General features: G+C 42.1%; 1 protein-coding gene and 1 pseudogene across 2 annotated transcripts in view; one reads left to right on the top strand and one right to left on the bottom strand.

Moving 5' to 3' along the window:
* The window catches only part of UBE3C (ubiquitin protein ligase E3C), a 551,478-nt gene that overhangs the window by 229,681 nt on the left and 300,439 nt on the right, over positions 1-21,358 (bottom strand). The gene's annotated exons all lie outside the window — the stretch shown is intronic.
* On the top strand, positions 6,732-6,963 carry LOC128660160 (serine palmitoyltransferase small subunit A-B-like; annotated as a pseudogene).

Below are 21,358 nucleotides of genomic sequence, written 5' to 3'. Positions count from 1 at the left end.
TTACTTGTTGCGCTAGAGTTTCCAACCAAAAAGTTGAAGCTGCAGCAACATCAGCCAATGATATAGCAGGTCTAAGAAGATTACCTGAACATAGATAAGCTTTTCTTAGAAAAGATTCAATTTTTCTATCTAAAGGATCCTTAAACGAGGTACCATCTGATGTAGGAATGGTAGTACGTTTAGCAAGGGTAGAAATAGCCCCATCAACTTTAGGGATTTTGTCCCAAAATTCTAACCTGTCAGGCGGAACAGGATATAATTGCTTAAAACGTTTAGAAGGAGTAAATGAATTACCCAATCTATCCCATTCCTTAGCAATTACTGCAGAAATAGCATTAGGAACAGGAAAGACTTCTGGAATAACCGCAGGAGCTTTAAAAACCTTATCCAAACGTATAGAATTAGTATCAAGAGGACTAGAATCCTCTATTTCTAAAGCAATTAGTACTTCTTTAAGTAAAGAGCGAATAAATTCCATCTTAAATAAATATGAAGATTTATCAGCATCAATCTCTGAGACAGAATCCTCTGAACCAGAAGAGTCCAAAGAATCAGAATGATGGTGTTCATTTAAAAATTCATCTGTAGAGAGAGAAGATTTAAAAGACTTTTTACGTTTACTAGAAGGAGAAATAACAGACAAAGCCTTCTTTATGGATTCAGAAACAAAATCTCTTATGTTATCAGGAACATTCTGCACCTTAGATGTTGAGGGAACTGCAACAGGCAATGGTACATCACTAAAGGAAATATTATCTGCATTAACAAGTTTGTCATGACATTTAATACAAACAACAGCTGGAGGAATAGCTACCAAAAGTTTACAGCAGATACACTTAGCTTTGGTAGATCCAGCAGGCAGAGGTTTTCCTGTAGTATCTTCTGGCTCAGATGCAACGTGAGACATCTTGCAATATGTAAGAGAAAAAACAACATATAAAGCAAAATAGATCAAATTCCTTATAAGACAGTTTCAGGAATGGGAAAAAAATGCCAAACATCAAGCTTCTAGCAACCAGAAGCAAATGAAAAATGAGACTGAAATAATGTGGAGACAAAAGCGACGCCCATATTTTTTGGCGCCAAATAAGACGCCCACATTATTTGGCGCCTAAATGCTTTTGGCGCCAAAAATGACGCCACATCCGGAACGCCGACACTTTTGGCGCAAAATAACGTCAAAAATGACGCAACTTCCGGCGACACGTATGACGCCGGAAACGGAAATGAATTTTTGCGCCAAAAAAGTCCGCGCCAAGAATGACGCAATAAAATGAAGCATTTTCAGCCCCCGCGAGCCTAACAGCCCACAGGGAAAAAAGTCAAATTTTTGAGGTAAGAAAAAATATGATAATTAAAGCATAATCCCAAATATGAAACTGACTGTCTGGAAATAAGGAAAGTTGAACATTCTGAGTCAAGGCAAATAAATGTTTGAATACATATATTTAGAACTTTATAAATAAAGTGCCCAACCATAGCTTAGAGTGTCACAGAAAATAAGACTTACTTACCCCAGGACACTCATCTACATGTTTGTAGAAAGCCAAACCAGTACTGAAACGAGAATCAGTAGAGGAAATGGTAAATATAAGAGTATATCGTCGATCTGAAAAGGGAGGTAAGAGATGAATCTCTACGACCGATAACAGAGAACCTTATGAAATAGACCCCGTAGAAGGAGATCACTGCATTCAATAGGCAATACTCTCCTCACATCCCTCTGACATTCACTGCACGCTGAGAGGAAAACCGGGCTCCAACTTGCTGCGGAGCGCATATCAACGTAGAATCTAGCACAAACTTACTTCACCACCTCCCTTGGAGGCAAAGTTTGTAAAACTGATTTGTGGGTGTGGTGAGGGGTGTATTTATAGGCATTTTAAGGTTTGGGAAACTTTGCCCCTCCTGGTAGGAATGTATATCCCATACGTCACTAGCTCATGGACTCTTGTTAATTACATGAAAGAAATGTACGTTTAGATGCCGGCCCATTTTGGTGAACAACCTAGGTTGTCCTTGCTGATTGGTGGATAAATTCATCCACCAATCAAAAACTGCTGTCCAGAGTTCTGAACAAAGAAAAAAGCTTAGATGCCTTCTTTTTCAAATAAAGATAGCAAGAGAATGAAGAAACATTCGGCTAGATTACGAGTTTGGCGTTAGCTTGAAAAAGCAGCGTTAAGGGGTCCTAACGCTGCTTTTTAACGCCCGCTGGTATTACGAGTCAGGCAGGTACAGGTGTACCGCTCACTGTTCTTCCACGACTTCCTATTAACCCCTAAACCGAGGCCCCCCCACATCGCAAACACTATAATAAAATTATTTAACCCCTAATCTGCCGACCGGACATTGCCGCCACCTATATTATACCTATGAACCCCGAATCTGCTGCCCCTAACATCGCCGACACCTACATTATAGTTATTAACCCCTAATCTGCCGCTCCCAATGTTGCCGCCACCTAACTACAATTATTAACCCCTAATCTGCCGCCCCCAACGTCGCCTCTACTATATTAAATGTATTAACCCCTAAACCTAACACCCCCCCTAACGTAAATCTATTTTTAATAAATCTAAATAAAATTACTATAATTAAATAAATTATTCCTATTCAAAACTAAATACTTACCTATAAAATAAACCATAAAATAGCTACAATATAACTAATAGTTACATTGTAGCTATTTTAGGATTTATATTTATTTTACAGGCAACTTTGTATTTATTTTAACTAGGTACAATAGTTATTAAATAGTTAATAACTATTTAATAGCTACCTAGTTAAAATAATTACAAAATTACCTAAACCTAATTACTTAGGTTTAGGGGTTAATACATTTAATATAGTAGCGGCGATGTTGGGGACGGCAGATTAGGGGTTAATAATCGTAGTTAGGTTGGGGCAGCAGATTAGGGGTTAATAACTATAATGTAGGTGTCGGCGATTTTAGGGACAGCAGATTAGGGGTTCATAGGTATAATGTAGGTGGCGGCGGTGTCCGGAGCGGCAGATTAGGGTTTAATAATAATATAATGTAGGTGTCAGCGATAGCGGGGGCGGAAGATTAGGGGTTAATGAGTGTAAGGTTAGGGGTGTATAGACTCGGGTTCATGTTAGGTGTAGAAAGTATTTTCCCATAGGAAACAATGGGGCTGCGTTAGGAGCTGAACGCTGCTTTTTTGCAGGTGTTAGGTTTTTTTTGCCATCTCAGCCCCATTGTTTCCTATGGGGAAATCGTGCACGAGCACGTTTTGCCAGCTTACCGCTGACTTAAGCAACGCTGGTATTACAGGGAGAAGTGGCGCTAAATTTGCTCAACGCTCACTTTCCTGAGGCTAACGCAGCCATTCAGAAAACTTGTAATACCAGCGTTGTTTAAAGTGAGCGCTGGAAAAAAAAGGAGCGTTAGCACCGCAAGTTTTTACCAACAAAACTTGTAATCTAGCCGATTGATAATAGGAGTAAATTAGAAAGTTGCTTAAAATTGCATGCTCTATCTGAATCACGAAAGAAAAAATTTGGGTTCAGTGTCCCTTTAAGTATTTTTTATTTCTCCGAATGAGGTGAATAATGTATATTGTTAAAAAGCTACTCTTTCTTAAAGAATACCTAATTCATATACTAGGTATAAGCTAGGAAATATTACTCCACTCTCCCAAAATTTGTAATTTTAAAAAAATATTCTGTATTTTTGAGGGCAGTTAGTATATCTCTTTGATAGGGTTTTTATATATAAGGACCATTTTTCGAAGAATTTTTTTCTTCTTCTGTTATTAATATCCATTAATGTGTCCATTTTTTCTATATTTATCTGGTACCTTATATTTTCTCTAAGTGCACTAATTATCTGCTTTTTTTTCAATCCAGTTTAAATATAAGCTTTGTAGCTAAAAAAATAATCATTATAATAAGCCTTTTCTCTTTTTTTTGTTATTACACTTGAAAAAACAAAGAAGGTCTAATTGTAATTTTATCTTCGTGATTTTTGTGAGTAAGAAATATACCTGGCACCAGAATTGGCTTATTTTTGGACAGAGCCATATATAGTGCGTTATATCAGGAGCTAGTTTGCTACATTTCCTGCATATTGGATTAGTATTGTCCCATTTTGCCCTTCTAGTGGGGGTTATATAATCAAAATTGAGAAGTCTCAAGTTAGATTCCCTTAGTCCCATATCTAATGTTGTATATCTTACATTCTTAATATTACTGAGGGTCATATCTTCAGTTGTTTGTATATCTGTCATTTTCTCCCAGCTTTCTGTTATTCCCTTTAAACAAGTTTTTGACTCTTTCTCATTATTATTGTTTATATAGTAATGCTAATTTATATTTCACTTCTGAATTTTGTTTTCTGATTGAATATAATGCTTGATCTCTAAGTATGGTAATATTTGTCCTTGAAAAGCTTCATACTGACTAGATAATTCCGTATATGATTTTATTTTCACTATTTCTATAATAATTACGTCTTATATATTTAATTATTGAGTTTCCTTCCCGTGAAAGAAAAGGAAATTGATTTCCTGGTATGAACTTAGGATTCCCTTGTATAGGTGTGTATAATTTAAAGGGACAGTCAAGTAAAAAAAAAAACTTTCATGATTTAAAGGGACAGTTTACTCAAAAATTTTCTCACCTTTAATTTGTTCCCAATGATCCACTTTACCTGCTGGAGTGTATTAAATTGTTTACAAGTAGCTCCTTTACCCTTATATTGGCATTTGAAATTGTTAATTTAGCATGTGGTATCCCCACCTATTCTGAAAGTTTGTGGCCGCGCGTACCAGCTATAGATAAGCTTTGTAAACACAGCCAGCAGACGAAATTACACTCCCAGTGTGATAAAGCAGAGATAAGGTAATAAAATGTTGATTTTCCATTGTTCTCTCAAAGTATTGGTGATTGTTTTAAGGACAGATATAAGATAAAGAAGCAGGTATATGTGCACAATGTGATACAGTAATGAGATCTGATTATATCTACAAGCTCAACCTATTTTATTAGGCTGTGGCTTCAAAACACAAAATCAGAGCTTTAATATACACAAATAAGCCTTAAAAAGCTAATTTTCATACATTTTTTACTCTGCAGTTGGTAAAAAAAGCAATTGTAAACACATTAAGGGAAAACTATTTTACAGTATACTGTCCCTTTAAATAGGGCATGTAATTTAAAAAAAACTTTCCAATTTACTTTTATTACCAATTTTGCTTTGTTCTCTTGGTATTCTTAGTTGAAATCTAGGAGATATATATTCTAATTTCTTAGACCTTGAAGGCAACCTCTAATCTAAAAGCATTTTGACAGTTTTTCACCACTAAAGGGCGTTAGTTCACGTGTTTCATATAGATAACATTGAGCTCAGGCACGTAAAGCTCCTAGGATCAAGCACTGATTGGCTAAAAATGCAACTCTATCAAAATAACTGAAATAAGGGGGCAGTTTGCAGAGCCATAGATACAAGGTAATCACAGAGATAAAAAGATTATTATTATAACTGTGATGGTTATGCAAAATTGGGGAATGGGTAATAAAGGGATTATCTATCTTTTTAAACAAGAAAAAATCTGGTGTTTACTGTCCCTTTAAGTTCTGATCCTACTTTTAAATTTTTTTTTTTTACTTTTTTCCATGCCCATATTTTGTCGTTTATAAGAACATTACTTTTTTGAGCTATAGTTAATTCCTTTTTGTCTGCATATGGTAAATATGACAGAGATATCTTATTTGCCATTTTCTGTTCTAATTCATACCACATTACTTGTCCTTTTCCTGTGATCCATTCTATTATATAACGTGTTAATAGTGCCCAATTGTAGTATTGAATATTTGGCAATCCTAGGCCACCTTGTTCTTGGGGAGCTTGGAATTTATTTAATTTTATTCTTGTTTTTTTATCTCTCCAAATGAAATTCCTAAATGTCGTATTTATATTATGTAAATCTAACTTATGCAACAGAAAAGGTAACATCTGCATAGGGCATAGTAATTTGGGTAATACAACAATTTTTATTAATTGAATCCTCCCCGTGAGGTTTAAATGTAATCTACTCCAAATCTTCAAGTCTCTTTCTGTTTGTCTTATTATATCATACAATGCTGCTTTAATTTCTAACTTCTCTATTTCAATACCAAATGGTATTTGTTTTAGTAGATGAACTAAAGGTTCTAATGACAATTTAAACAATATAGGTGATAACGGGCACCCTTGACGAGTGCCTCAATATAAAGAGATTGGTTTAGATATCTCGCCATTTATAATTATATGTGTCTCAGCTTTAGAGAAGTTTTTCAATAAAACTTTAAAAATATCCATCAAAATAAAATCTGCCTAGCGTATTAAGAATATGGGACCATTCGACTCTATCGAAGGCCTTCCTTGCGTCCAAGGACAGCAGGAAGGCCTCCGGTAGTGTCTCCCTTTACTCCTTCCAAATATTTAGTTAATATTTTTCCATAATTTGTATTATAGTTCTTATATGTGTCATTGATGATCTTCCCAAGACAAATCCTACCTAGGATTTACATCAGCACTTCTAAAATTGTGGTTCGCGACCCCACATGGGGTCGCAAAAAATTGGCCTCCTGATTCCATATTTGCGATCGCAAAAAATGTCAGCGATTATGCATGGGCTATTAAAACACCCGCTAGAGATAGGCAGAGCCATGTAGGAAGACAGTAGTCGGGCAGTTGTCATCCATCAGTTCTCTTCCTTACACTGATGAAGAGTCCCTGTGAAACAGCGCCTGGACCTCAGGGTTTGTTGGGCCGTGTCTGGAAACACATTTCGTAGCTATATTATCAGTACCTTTTGGTCACCACGCTGTATATCCTGGAGCCCTGGGAGAGCACCGTCTTCAACTCCATGTTGTATGAATGGCCCTGTACACTGGGTATATTTTATGCCACAGCACATTCTGGCTATCCTCCACTATTTTGAAATTGTTCAATGACATCAATGACACAGAAGACCCATGATGTAGCAAAGGACTTTGTGGCAGTCGAATGACCATTTCTGACACTCTTCTACTGAGGTAACAACCCTACTAATTTCAGTGAGTATCCAAAGTTTCTGTGGTGATTTCTGAGCTTTCTTTATTAGTAATGGAGGAGTTCTCCTGCTAGTGGTTATCCATAACTGAACATTAAATTATAAAACTGATATTGATGGGTTAGTCTGAGCACTGTAAGATGGATGGGGGCTGTAAGAAGCATGAGAGGGAGGGTATGAGAATGGAAGGGGGGTATGAATATGAAGTGGGAGTATAGAAGGCGCAGTGAGCATGGAATGGGGGAGTATTAGTATGGGAGGGAGGGTATCAGTATGGAAGGGAGGGTATGAGCATGGAAGGAAGTATGAATATGAAGGGGGAGTATAGAAGGGGCAGTGAGCAAGGAATGGGGGAGTATAAGTATGGAAGGGAGGGTATAAGCATGGAAGGGGGAGTATAAACGGGAAGTATGAGCATGGAAGGGGGGAGTATGAGCATGGAAGGGGGGTATGAATATGAAGGGGAAGTATGGAATAAGCAGGGGAGTGAGAATGGAAGGGGCAGCGAACATGGAAGGGGGGAGTATGAGCATGGAAAGGGGGAGTATAAGTATGGAAGGGGGAGTATAAGTATGGAAGGGGGTATGAATATGAAGGGGGAGCATGGAAGGGGCAGGGGAGTGAGCATGGAAGGTGGGGAGTATGAGCATTGAAGGAGGGAGTATGAGCATTGAAGGAGGGAGTATGAGTGTGAAGGGGGAGTATGGAAAGGGCAGGGGAGTGAGCATGGAAGGGGGAAGTATGGAAGTGGCAGGGGAGTGAGCATGGAATGGGGGAGTATGAGCATGAAGGGGAGAGTATGAGTATGATTTATTATCAGTAAATGTTTGATTTGTATACCTATTTTATATACCCGGGGTCACGTAAAAAATGATCGTGCGAAAAGGGGTCACGAGTGGAAAAAGTTTAAGAAGCCCTGTTCTACATAAAGGCTCATTTTTGCTGGTTGCTGAAGGTTTAATTTTTAGAATAACAATAGATTAGTTTTAAAGTTATATCAGACAACTTTTCTGTTCTGCTTTTTTGGAAGGAGAAAAATAATAATTTCCTTAATAATAACAATTTATTTAACTAAATCAATAACACTTTAATTTTTATTGACTGCCCCAGTTCTATCAAATTCTCCTACCTATTAAATCTTCCTACCGCAGCTAATGTGCATGTGCAAATTATGTCATCACATTCCACAGATGATCTGTGGAATGCGTTGATGTGCATATGTTCATGCACACTTAGAAGAGAAGGAATATTTGATAGGGGTTGTGGAAATAATTAAAGGGACAGTCTAGTCCAAAATAAACTTTAAAGATTCAGATAGGGAATGTAATTTTAAACAACTTTACAATTTAGTTTTAACACCAATTTTGCTTTGTTCACTTTTTATTCATAGTTGAAAGCTAAACCTGTTCATATGCTAATTTATTAGAGCTTGAAGGCTGCCTCTTATATGAATGCATTATAACAGTTTTTCGCCACTAGAGGGTGTTAGTTCATGTGTGTCATATAGATAACACTGTGCTTATGCACATGGAGTTACCTAGGAGTCAGTACTGAATGGTTAAAAGTCTGTCAAAATAACTAAAATAAGGTGGCAGTTTGCAGAGGCTTAGAGACAAGATAATCACAGAGGTAAAAAGTCTATTAATATTACTGTGTTGGTTATGTAAAACTGGGTAATGGGTAATGAAGGGATTATCTATCTTTTAAAACAATAAAAAATCTGGTGTAGACTGTCTAGAGTCTAGACGCTTCCTATAGCTTGTAATGAGTGTCTGTATTCCTCCTTGCAAAAAATCTCCAGTTCAGTTAGGTTTGATGGTTGCTGAGCATGGACAGCACACTTCAAATCACCACCCAGATATTCATTGATATTCAGGTCTGGGGACTGGGATGGCCATTTCAGAACATTGTACTTGTTCCTCTGCATAAATGCCAGAGTAGATTTTGAGCAGTGTTTTGGGTTGTTGTCTTGTTGAAATATCCAGCCCCAGCGTAACTTCAACTTTGTGAATGATTCCTCAACATTATTCTCAAGTATCTGCTGATATTGAGTGGATTCATGCGACCCTCAACTTTAACAAGATTCACAGTACCGGCACTGGTCACACAGCCCCACAGCATGATGGAACATCCATCACATTTTACTGTGGGTGGCAAGTGTTTGTCTTGGAATGCTGTATTCTTTTGCCACCATGCATAACGCCCCTTGTTATGACCAAATAACTCAATCTTTGTTACATCAGTCCACAGCACCTTCTTCCAAAATGAAGCTGGCTTGTCCAAATGTGCGTTTGCATACCTCAAGCGACACTGTTTGTGGCGTGTGTGCAGAAAAGGCTTTTCCCGCATCACTCTCCCATGCAGCTTCTCCTTGTGCAAAGTGCGCTGAATTGTTGAACGATGCACAGTGACACCATCTGCAGCAAGATTATGTTGTAGGTCTTTGGAGGTGGGCTGTGGGCTGTTTTTGACAGTTCTCACCATCCTTTGCCTCTCCGATATTTTACTTGGCCTGCCACTTCTGGCCTTAACAAAAACTGTGCCTGTGGTCTTCCATTTCCTCACTATGTTCCCCACAGTGGACACTGACAGCTTAAATCTCTGCGATAGCCTTTTGTAACCTTCCCTTAAACCATAATGTTGAACAATCTTTGTTTTCAGGTCATTTGAGAGTTGTTTTGAGGCCCCCATGTTGCCACTCTTCAGAGGAGAGTCAAAGAGAACAACGACTTGCAATTGGCCACCTTAAATACCTTTTCTCATGATTGGATGCACCTGTCTATGAAGTTCAAGGCTTTATGGGCTCACCAAACCAATTGTGTGTTCCAATTAATCAGTGCTAGGTAGTTACAGGTATTCAAATCAACAAAATGAAAAGGGTGCCAAATTTATGCACCTGTCTAATTTCGTTTGTATGCATATTGCACATTTTCTGTTAATCCAATAAACCTCATTTCACTACTGAAATATTACTTTGTCCTTCAGTTATTTGATAGATCAAAATGAAATTGCTGATTCAAACACCCAATTATTTATAAATGAAAATCATGGAAATTGTCAGGGGTGCCTAAACTTTTGCATTCAACTGTGTGTGTGTATATATATATATATATATATATATATATATATATATATTATTTTAAAGTAGATGTTACAGAAGCATTAGTTATTTTGTTGTGAAGAAACTTATTTCCCAGCAGCAATGCCTGAACCAGCCAAGCCAGCGCCTAAGAAGGGCTCCAAGAAAACTGTAACAAGTATCATTTCATAAAGGGTTAACTCTGTTCAGTTTTGAGAAAACTATTTTCTGAGGCAGGTTTCCTAGCATATTGTGTACTGTAATTAAGTTTGTGATAAGCATTCACTGCTAGGTGATAAGAAGGGCTCAATTGTTTTCTTGTGTGTACTTGTTATCTGCGGTGGCCTGTCCAAGGGCTTAGTCTAAATGTGTGATGGGGGATTTTATGCTTCCCCCCCTGGGAGTGCCCTGTGTGCATGTAACCTAAATAAAAAGCAGGCTGGGCATCCCAGTCCTCAGTTCTTGGTTGTCCCTCAATCGCAGCGTTGACTCGTTTTTGTGGGCAGAAGGGTATCCTAGCTGTACTACAGCTAAGGGGGATTATTCTACATTTGCGAGACTCATATAGAATACTATGGAAAGCAGTTTCTCCCCTCTTCAGCAATAGGAATCCAGGCTACTAAGCGGTCCATCTCTCAGCGAGACTAAGGGTAACCGTAACATTTGGCGGCAGCGGTGGGATTTTTCCTGGATTTCCTAGGAGAGGTACAGAACGGATGGAGAGCGCTTACGAAAAATTGAAGCGTACAACCCTAAAGGATTTACTTGAAAGCAGAGGGGGGTACGCCAGCAACCGGCCGAGGAGAGAGCTGATCGCAGAATTGACCGAACTGGATCAGAGCTTCACAATGGCGGAAACACCGACCACGATTAGTGACGAAAAAACCAGGATTGTTCGGGAGAGGCTCTCACTGTACGGGCCGAACCCCTCCATGGAATTGGTACAGCAGTTGATGGCGGAAGCGGACAAGGATATACGAGAGACTCGAGCCCACGAACTCAACCTAGCGAACGCACACCGCAATGCTGAAGCCCCGCAGGTAATCATCCCTGTCGAAAATGCTGGGAGGCCCAAGATACCCTATGCAGCATTTCGACCCTTCCTAGAGAGCGAGACAGGGATTGATGAATATTTGGCGGACTTCGAAAGGCAATGTGCCCTGCACCAGATTCCCAACAGGGAGTGGCCCACGATATTGTCTGGGAAACTATCCGGGCGAGCCCTGGAAGCCTTTCGTACTCTGGGTGCTGAGGAAGTGACACAGTATGAGCTAGTTAAGGAGACACTGTTGCGACGGTACGCAGTAACTCCGGACGCGTATCGCCGACAGTTTCGGGGCACGAAAAAGAAGCCTAACGATACCCATATGGAATGGGCGCACCGAATGCGGAGAGCGGCAAATCACTGGATGAGCGGAAGTAAAGCGGTGACTGGTGAGGAAATTTTACAATTGTTTCTCTTAGAACATTTTTATAATGGCATGGAACAGCAAGGGAAGGAATGGCTGCGAGACAGGCGACCTTCTACCTTAGAAGAAGCAGCCAAATTGGCCGATGAACATTATGACTCCCGTCTTCACGAACCCAGAGAGGTTTACCGTGCACCCCCTCGTGCTGAATTCCGAGCCCCGGTGCCCGCAGGGCCCGCCCGACACTCAGGACCACCCAATAACAGCTCTGAGCGTCCCAGACCGACTTGCCACCGATGCAAGCAACCAGGGCATTTCATGGCTAGCTGCCCCCTTAATACGCACCAGACACCCAGGAATTACAATTACCCCTCTGGGGCATATCGTCCGGCCCGGACCCTCTGTGTTAACCAAGAGGCCCCTATGGAGGAATATTTGGGGCCGCTTCACGAGGCGGACCCTGTATATGCTGCCTCAGATAACCGCCAGCACCATCGGCAGAAGGTATGGCTCGAGGGGCGATCTACCGAGGGATTGAGAGACACAGGGGCTACTATCACGCTGGTACAGAGTCATTTGGTGCCGGAGCACAAGCGATCTGGACAGACTGTGGCCGTTAGAGTGGCGGGGGGGGATGTGTACAAAATTCCAACAGCTAAAGTGCATCTTGATTGGGGAGCGGGAAAGGGGGCTGTGAACGTGGGCATAATGGATAATTTACCTGCCGAAGTACTACTGGGCAATGATTTGGGCCCCATGACTTCTGCCTATGCTCCAGTATGCAACAACGAGGCGGACCCAGTGACTACACGGGCCCAAGCCCGGACGGAGCGAGAACTCTCACCAGTGCGGGAGACACAGGTAAGACCTACCCCGACATTGCCTGACATGTTAGGCCCCATACCCTGGGACACCCCAGATGCTTTCGAGACAGAGTCTAAGACTGACCCGACCTTACAAAAGTACCGGGAACGAGCAGAGACCGGAGGGGGCGGGGCAGATAATGAAACATTCTTATGGGAAAAAGGGAAACTATACCGCTGGACAGAGAAAAGGGGACAGCGTAGGCGACAGCTGGTAGTGCCCCACAAATACCGTCAAGAAATCCTCAAGATAGGCCATGACATCCCCTTAGCAGGCCACCTAGCTGTAACCCGTACCCTACACCGCATTACTCACACGTTCTTTTGGCCAGGGGTACACGCCGACGTTAGAACTTACTGTAACACCTGCGATGTGTGTCAACGAGTAGGAAGGCGAGGCGATCACCCTAAAGCCCATCTAGTAAATATGCCCATTGTAGAGGAACCCTTCAGCCGGGTTGCTATTGACCTAGTGGGACCACTGGCTACCCCTAGTCCCTCCGGTAAGCGCTACATTCTTACCGTAGTGGACTACGCTACCAGGTACCCAGAGGCTGTCGCCCTATCCAACATACAAGCGGATACGGTAGCGAATGCACTAGTACAGGTGTTCTCCCGGGTAGGATTTCCAAAAGAAATCCTATCCGACCGAGGCACCCAATTTACGGCTGAATTGACCCAACAACTCTGGCAGGTTTGCAAAATTAAGTCCCTCCTGAGCTCCCCATACCACCCCCAGACGAACGGGCTGTGTGAGAGGTTCAATGGGACCCTCAAGCAAATGCTCAAGACGTTCACTCAGGAATACCGAGACTGGGAACGCTTCCTGCCGCACCTCCTTTTTGCTTATCGGGAGGTGCCCCAGGAAACGACAGGGTTCTCTCCCTTCGAGTTGCTCTACGGAAGAAAGGTACGGGGACCCCTAAACCTGATCCGGGAGCACTGGGAGGGAGAGATGGAGACTGACGGTGTCCCCATTGTGCCATACGTGCTGGAACTCAGGGACCGAATGGAGCAATTAGCCAAATCCGTGCGGGCTAATCTCCAGTCGGCCCAGAGAAGACAGAAAGTATGGTACGATCGGGGGGCCCGAAAGAGAATCTTTACCATAGGACAAAAGGTGTTAGTACTTAAGCCGGTGAAGACAGACAAATTGCAGGCGTCCTGGCAGGGCCCCTACCAGATCGTAGAGAAAAGGGGAGACACCACTTATGTGATAGCTAGCTGCCACGACAACAATCTTAGAAAGACATTCCATGTAAACATGCTCAAGGAATATTTTGAGCGACCAGAGAACGTGACGGCCGTATGTTGTTCCCCTCAGGAAGGCCCCGACAGTCTACCCATTCCAGACCTATTAGAAAAGAGTCTCCCCACAGGTATAGTGGCTCAGGTTCAGATAGGAGACCGACTTAGCCCCACTGAAAGGGAGCAGCTCAACCAACTCCTACAGTCCAAACACCTCACCTTCTCCCCGAAGCCAGGGTACACTACTTTAACCACCCACCAGGTAGATACTCCGGGACAAGCTCCCTTGCGCCAGGCTCCGTACCGAATCCCCGAAGCAGTTAGGATAGGAATGAAGAAGGAGATCGATGAGATGCTCCAACTCGGGGTAATTGAGCCCTCCGATAGTCCCTGGGCCTCCCCAGTTGTCTTGGTGCCCAAGAAAGATGGGACCACCCGGTTCTGCGTAGACTATCGGAGGCTCAATGAAAAGACCGTGACGGACGCTTACCCTATGCCCAGGGTAGACGAGCTACTCGATCGTATAGCCAGGGGAAATTACCTGACCACTATTGACCTCTGCAAAGGTTACTGGCAGATTCCCCTGGCCCCGGAGGCTATCCCCAAGTCGGCATTCGTCACCCCATTCGGCTTATATCAGTTTAGGGTAATGCCGTTTGGGATGAAGAATGCCCCAGCTACATTCCAGCGCTTGGTGGATAGGCTCCTGGATGGCTTCCAGAGTTTTGCTTGCGCCTACCTGGACGACATAGCGATCCACAGTGAGTCATGGGAGGACCACTTAGCTCACATAGGAATGGTTCTGGATCAGATCCGGGCTGCTGGCCTGACTCTGAAACCAGAAAAATGCCACTTTGGGATGGCCGAGGTACAGTACCTGGGTCACCGGGTGGGGTGTGGAAAGCAGCGACCAGAGCCGGCCAAGATAGAAGCTGTCGCCAATTGGCCCACCCCCATCACTAAGACTCAGGTCCTAGCCTTCCTGGGCACGGCAGGGTACTATAGACGGTTCGTACCAGACTACAGCACACTTGCCAAACCCCTGACTGACTTGACCAAGAAGAACTTACCTCGACAGGTCCTGTGGTCTCCCCACTGTGAAACGGCTTTCCAGGCTCTCAAAAATGCTCTAATTAACGCTCCTGTCTTGGCGGCTCCAGCCCTTAACAAACGTTTTATCGTCCACACAGATGCTTCCATGTTCGGGCTGGGAGCCGTCCTCAGCCAAGTAGGCGAAGATGGAGGGGAGCATCCAGTTGCCTACATCAGCCGGAAGCTCCTGCCCCGCGAAGTCAGCTATGCAGCGGTCGAAAAGGAGTGTTTGGCTTTGGTGTGGGCATTAAAGAAATTGACTCCCTATTTATATGGGCAGGAGTTCACTCTGGTCACCGACCATAACCCGTTGGTGTGGCTGAACCGGGTCTCTGGAGATAATGGCAGGCTATTACGTTGGAGTTTATCGTTGCAACCCTTCAATTTCACCATTACTTACAGACCTGGGAAACAGAATAGCAACGCCGACGGGTTGTCCAGACAAACCGACCTCAGCCCCGCATAACCAGCGGTCTGGACAGCCTTAGTCTGCCCCGAAAAGGGGTCAGACCGTGTCTGCCAGAGTGTTCCACAGAAAGGGAGCACTGTTACAGAAGCATTAGTTATTTTGTTGTGAAGAAACTTATTTCCCAGCAGCAATGCCTGAACCAGCCAAGCCAGCGCCTAAGAAGGGCTCCAAGAAAACTGTAACAAGTATCATTTCATAAAGGGTTAACTCTGTTCAGTTTTGAGAAAACTATTTTCTGAGGCAGGTTTCCTAGCATATTGTGTACTGTAATTAAGTTTGTGATAAGCATTCACTGCTAGGTGATAAGAAGGACTCAATTGTTTTCTTGTGTGTACTTGTTATCTGCGGTGGCCTGTCCAAGGGCTTAGTCTAAATGTGTGATGGGGGATTTTATGCTTCCCCCCCTGGGAGTGCCCTGTGTGCATGTAACCTAAATAAAAAGCAGGCTGGGCATCCCAGTCCTCAGTTCTTGGTTGTCCCTCAATCGCAGCGTTGACTCGTTTTTGTGGGCAGAAGGGTATCCTAGCTGTACTACAGCTAAGGGGGATTATTCTACATTTGCGAGACTCATATAGAATACTATGGAAAGCAGTTTCTCCCCTCTTCAGCAATAGGAATCCAGGCTACTAAGCGGTCCATCTCTCAGCGAGACTAAGGGTAACCGTAACAGTAGACAATCCATGGTATTTATCTAGGCTCATTTTATATTTAATACCACTTTTTGGCAGTCAGATGTATGCCAAATATGGTCATAAAAAAGTCATAATTTTTTTCACAAATGTTGTGTTTCTCACTGAAATTATTTACACACAAATTGTGCAGTCATAAGAAAATTGGTTGTAAAAGCTTCTCCATGATCCCTTGTGTACAGAATTAACAGACATGTATGGCTTTGTCACTGTTTTGGTAATTAGCTGTGCACCATACTTTTGATTTTTAGATATGCTATGGTAATGGGTCTAGGGACCTTTTGGTATGCCTGAATTCTGAAAATTGGCTCCAAAATTATAAATATTTTGGAAGTAGAAAATCCAAGTGGTCACTAAGTGGTCACCAGTCACTTAGTGGTCACTCAAACACCATTGAAGTTTTTTTTTAAACGTCAAAGTAAATAATAGTTTTGATTTTGTGTTTTCATGCATGGAAGCTATTCCTGTCAGCCAATGAGCATGTATACTGAAGTATCGGACATGCAAAAAAAAAGTTAATTTGGCAGGTTTAATTTAAATGTACACATCTTTTGCTTAACATTTTTCATGCACAAAATACCGACATTCATGATAAAAAAGTAAATTTATGCTTACCTGATAAATTAATTTCTTTTACGATATGACGAGTCCACGGATTTCATCCTTGTGGGATATTAACCTCCTGCTAACAGGAAGTGGCAAAGAGCACCACAGCAGAGCTGTATATATAGCCCCTCCCCTTCCCCTCCACCCTCAGTCATTCGGCTGAAGGTATAGGAAGAGAAAAGGAAAGGCTAAAAGGTGCAGAGGTGACTGAAGTTTACCAAAAATAAATAAATCTGTCTTAAAAAGAACAGGGTGGGCCGTGGACTCGTCATATCGTAAAAGAAATTAATTTATCAGGTAAGCATAAATTTACTTTTCTTTTACAAAGATATGACGAGTCCACAAATTTCATCCTTACTTGTGGGATACCAATACCAAAGCAAAAGGACACGGATGAAAGGGAGGGACAAGACAGGAACCTAAACAGAAGGCACCATTGCTTGAAGAACTTATCTCCCAAAAATAGCCTCAGAAGAAACAAAAGTATCAAATATGTAAAATTTGGAAAAAGTATGAAGGGACGACCAAGTCGCAGCCTTACAAATCAAGCATCGTTTTTAAAAGCCCATGTGGAAGCCACAGCCCTAGTAGAATGAGCCGTAATTCTTTCAGGAGGCTGCTGTCCAGCATTCTCATATGCCAGGCGGATGATACTACTCAGCCAAAAAGAAAGAGAGGTAGCCGTAGCTTTCTGACCCCTACGCTTTCCAGAATAAACAATGAATAATGAAGATGATTGACGGAAATCCTTGGTTACCTGTAAGTAAAACTTCAAGGCACAGACCACGTCCAGATTGTGTAACAGATGCTCCTTCTTGGAAGAAGGATTAGGACACAATGAAGGAACAACAATTTATTGATTAATGTTCTTATTTGAAGCAACCTTAGGAAGAAAACCAGGCTTGGTACGTAAAACCACCTTATCAGAATGAAATATAAGATAAGGAGAATCACATTGTAAAGCTGAAAGCTCAGAAACTCTTTGAGCAGAAGAGATAGCAACTAAAAACAGACCTTTCCAAGATAACAATTTAATATCTATGGAATGCATAGGTTCAAACGGAACCCCCTGAAGAACTCTAAGAACTAAATTCAAACTCCAGGGAGGAGTAATAGGTCTAAATACAGGCTTAATTCTAGTTAAAGCCTGACAAAAAGACTGAACATCCGGCACATTTGCCAAACGTTTGTGAAGCAAAATTGACAAAGCCGAAATTTTTCCCTTTAAAGAACTTGCTGATAACCCTTCCTCCAATCCTTCTTGAAGAAAAGACAGAAGCCTAGGAATCTTAGTTTTACTCCATGAGTAACCCTTGGATTCACAACAATAAAGATATTTACACCATATCTTATGATAGATTTTTCTAGTGACAGGCTTACGAGCCTGTATCAAAGTATCAATGACCGAATCAGAGAATCCTCGCTTCAATAAAATCAAGCGTTCAATCTCCACGCAGTCAACTGCAGAGAAATTAGATTTGGATGTTGAAAAGTTCCTTGAATGAGAAGGTCCTGTCTCAAAGGAAGTTTCCACGATGGCAGAGAGGACATGTCCACTAGATCCGCATACCAAGTCCTGCGTGGCCACGCAGGCGCTATCAGGATTACTGAAGCTCTCTCCTGTTTGATTCGAGCAATCACGCTTGGAAGCAGAGGAAAAGGTGGAAACACATAAGCCAGGCTGAACTTCCAAGGCACTGCCAGGGCATCTATTCAGTTTGGCCTGTGGATCCCTTGACCTGGATCCGTATCTCAGGAGCTTGGCATTCTGTCGAGACGCCATTAGATCCAATTCTGGTCTGCCCCATCTGAGAATCAGTGAGGCAAATACCTCCGGATGGAGTTCCCACTCCCCCGGATGAAAAGTCTGACGACTTAGAAAATCTGCTTCCCAATTTTCTACTCCTGGGATGTAGATTGCTGACAAATAACAAGAGTGGGTCTCCGCCCATCGGATTATCTTGGATACCTCTATCATCGCTAAGGAACTCTTTGTTCCCCCCTGATGATTGATATATGCCACAGTCGTGATGTTGTCCAACTGGAATCTGATTAATTTTGCCGAAGTCAACTGAGGCCAGGCCAGAAGCGCATTGAATATTGCTCTCAGTTCCAGAATATTGATTGGAAGTAGAGACTCCACCTGAGTCCAAGCACCCTGAGCCTTCAGGGAGTTCCAGACTGCACCCCAGCCCAGAAGGCTGGCATTCGTTGTCACTATCACCCACGAGGGACTGCGGAAACAAGTACCCTGTGACAGATGATCCAGCGACACCCACCAAAGAAGAGAGTCTCTGGTTACTCGATCCAGATTTATCTGAGGAGATAAATTCGCATAATCCCCATTCCACTGCCCGAGCATGCACAGCTGCAGTGGTCTGAGATGAAAGCGGGCAAACGGAATTATATCCATTGCCGCTACCATTAATCCAATGACTTCCATGCACTGAGCCACTGATGGCTGATGAATGGACTGAAGTGCTTGGCAAGTATTCAGAATCTTTTTTTTTTCTGAACTCTGTCGGAAAAATTTTCATATCTACTGAGTCTATAAGGGTCCCCAGAAATGAAACTCTTGTCCGTGGAACTAATGAACTCTTTTCTATGTTCACTTTCCAACCGTGAGATCTCAAGAAAGACAATACTATGTCCGTGTGAGATTTTGTCAATTGATAATTTGACGCCTGAATCAGAATGTCGTCCAGATAAGGCGCTACTGCTATGCCCCGCGGTCTGAGAACCGCCAAAAGAGACCCTACAACTTTTGTGAAAATTCTGGGTGCCGTGGCAAGACCGAAAGGAAGAGCCACGAACTGATAGTGTTTGTCCAGGAAGGCAAACCTTAAGAGCCGATAATGATCCTTGTGAATAGGGATATGAAGGTATGCATCCTTCAAATCCACGGTAGTCATATATTGACCCTCCTGAATCATTGGTAAGATTGTTCATATAGTCTCCATTTTGAAAGATGGGACTCTGAGAAATTTGTTTAGACACTTGAGATCCAAAATGGGTCTGAAAGTTCCTTCTTTTTTGGGAACTACAAAAAGATTTGAGTAAAACCCTTCTCCCTGTTCCAGCTTTGGAACGGGACAAATTACTCCCATGGTATAGAGGTCTTTTACACAGCATAAGAACGCCTCTCTCTTTATCTGGTCTACAGATAATCGTGAAAGATGAAATCTCCCCCTTGGGAGAAAATCCTTGAATTCTAGTGGATACCCGTGGGTCACTATTTCTAGTGCCCAGGAGTCCTGAACATCTCTTGCCCGAGCCTGAGCAAAGAGAGAAAGTCTGCCCCCTACCAGATCCGGCGCCCGAATCGAGGGCCACCCCTTCATGCTGTCTTGGAAGCAGCAGCGGGCATCTTGGATTGTTTACCCTTATTCCAATTCTGGTTGGGTCTCAGATTGAGAAAAAATCCCTTCCTGCTTTGTGGAGGAAGAAGAAGCAGAGGGTCCTCCTTTATAGTTTCGAAAGGAACGAAAATGATTCTGTTTACCCCTCATTTTAACAGACTTATCCTGAGGTAGGGTATGACCTTTACCTCCAGAAATGATCTCCTTCAATTCAGGCCCGAATAGGGTCTTACCTTTAAAAGGAATAGCCAAAAGCTTAGATTTTGATGACACATCAGCAGACCACAATTTGAGCCATAACGCTCTATGCGCCAGAATGGCAAAACCTGCATTTTTTGCTGCTAACTTAGAAATTTGAAAAGCAGCATCAGTAATAAAAGAATTAGCTAGCTTAAGAGCCTTTATTCTATCCAGAATATCTTCTAATGGAGTCTCAACTTTCAAAGACTCTTCTAGAGCTTCAAACCAAAAAGCTGCTGCAGTAGTTACTGGAACAATGCAAGCCGTAGGTTGTAAAAGAAAACCTTGATGAATAATTTCTTTAAAATACCTTCTAATTTTTTATCCATAGGGTCTTTGAAAGCACAACTATCCTCAATAGGTATAGTTGTACGCTTAGCCAAAATAGATATAGCTCCCTCTACCTTAGGGACCATTTGCCACAAGTCCCGAATGGAGTCAGATATGGGGAACATTTTCTTAAAAGGAGGAGGAGAGAACGGTATGCCTGGTCTATCCTATTCCTCTAAACCTCTAAATATTTGTCCATCTTACACAATTTCTCTGGTGGTATTATAATAGGTTCACAATCATCCAGGGTTGCTAAAACCTCCCTAAGTAACAGACGTAGGTGTTCAAGCTTAAATTTAAATGACATAACGTCCAAATCTGTCTGAGGTAATATATTTCCTGGGTCTGAAAGCTCACCCTCAGACTGCAATTCCCTAACCCCCAACTCAGAACATTGTGAGGGAACATCGGAAAAAGCTAATAAAGCACCAGAGGATTCAGTATTTACATTAATACCTGACCTACTGCGTTTACCCTGTAACACTGGTAATTTGGATAATACCTCTGTAAGAGTAGTTGACATAACTGCAGCCATATCCTGCAGAGTAAAAGCATTAGACGCACTAGAAGTACTTGGCGTTGCTTGTGTGGGTGTTAAAGGTTGTGACACTTGGGGAGATTTAGATGGCATATCCTGATTCCCTTCAAACTGAGAATCATCCTTAGGCATACTTTAATTACTTAAAATATGCTTCTTACATTGTAAGGCCCTTTCAGTACAAGAGGAACATAATGTAAGTGGGGGTTCCACAATGGATTCTAAACACATAGAACACTTAGTATCCTCAATGTCAGACATGTTTAAAATAGACTAACAGTATTTTAAACACTTTGAACAATTTTCCAAAAAAATGTACTGCACCTTTAAAAAATAAAAAAGCATACAATTTTCCAAAACTGCAAAAAAAGCTAA

This window comes from Bombina bombina, chromosome 5 (assembly GCF_027579735.1).
Source record: "Bombina bombina isolate aBomBom1 chromosome 5, aBomBom1.pri, whole genome shotgun sequence".
Lineage (NCBI taxonomy): Eukaryota > Metazoa > Chordata > Amphibia > Anura > Bombinatoridae > Bombina > Bombina bombina.
Note: the sequence above shows the minus strand (reverse complement) of the source record. Positions and strands in the feature narration are given on the sequence as shown.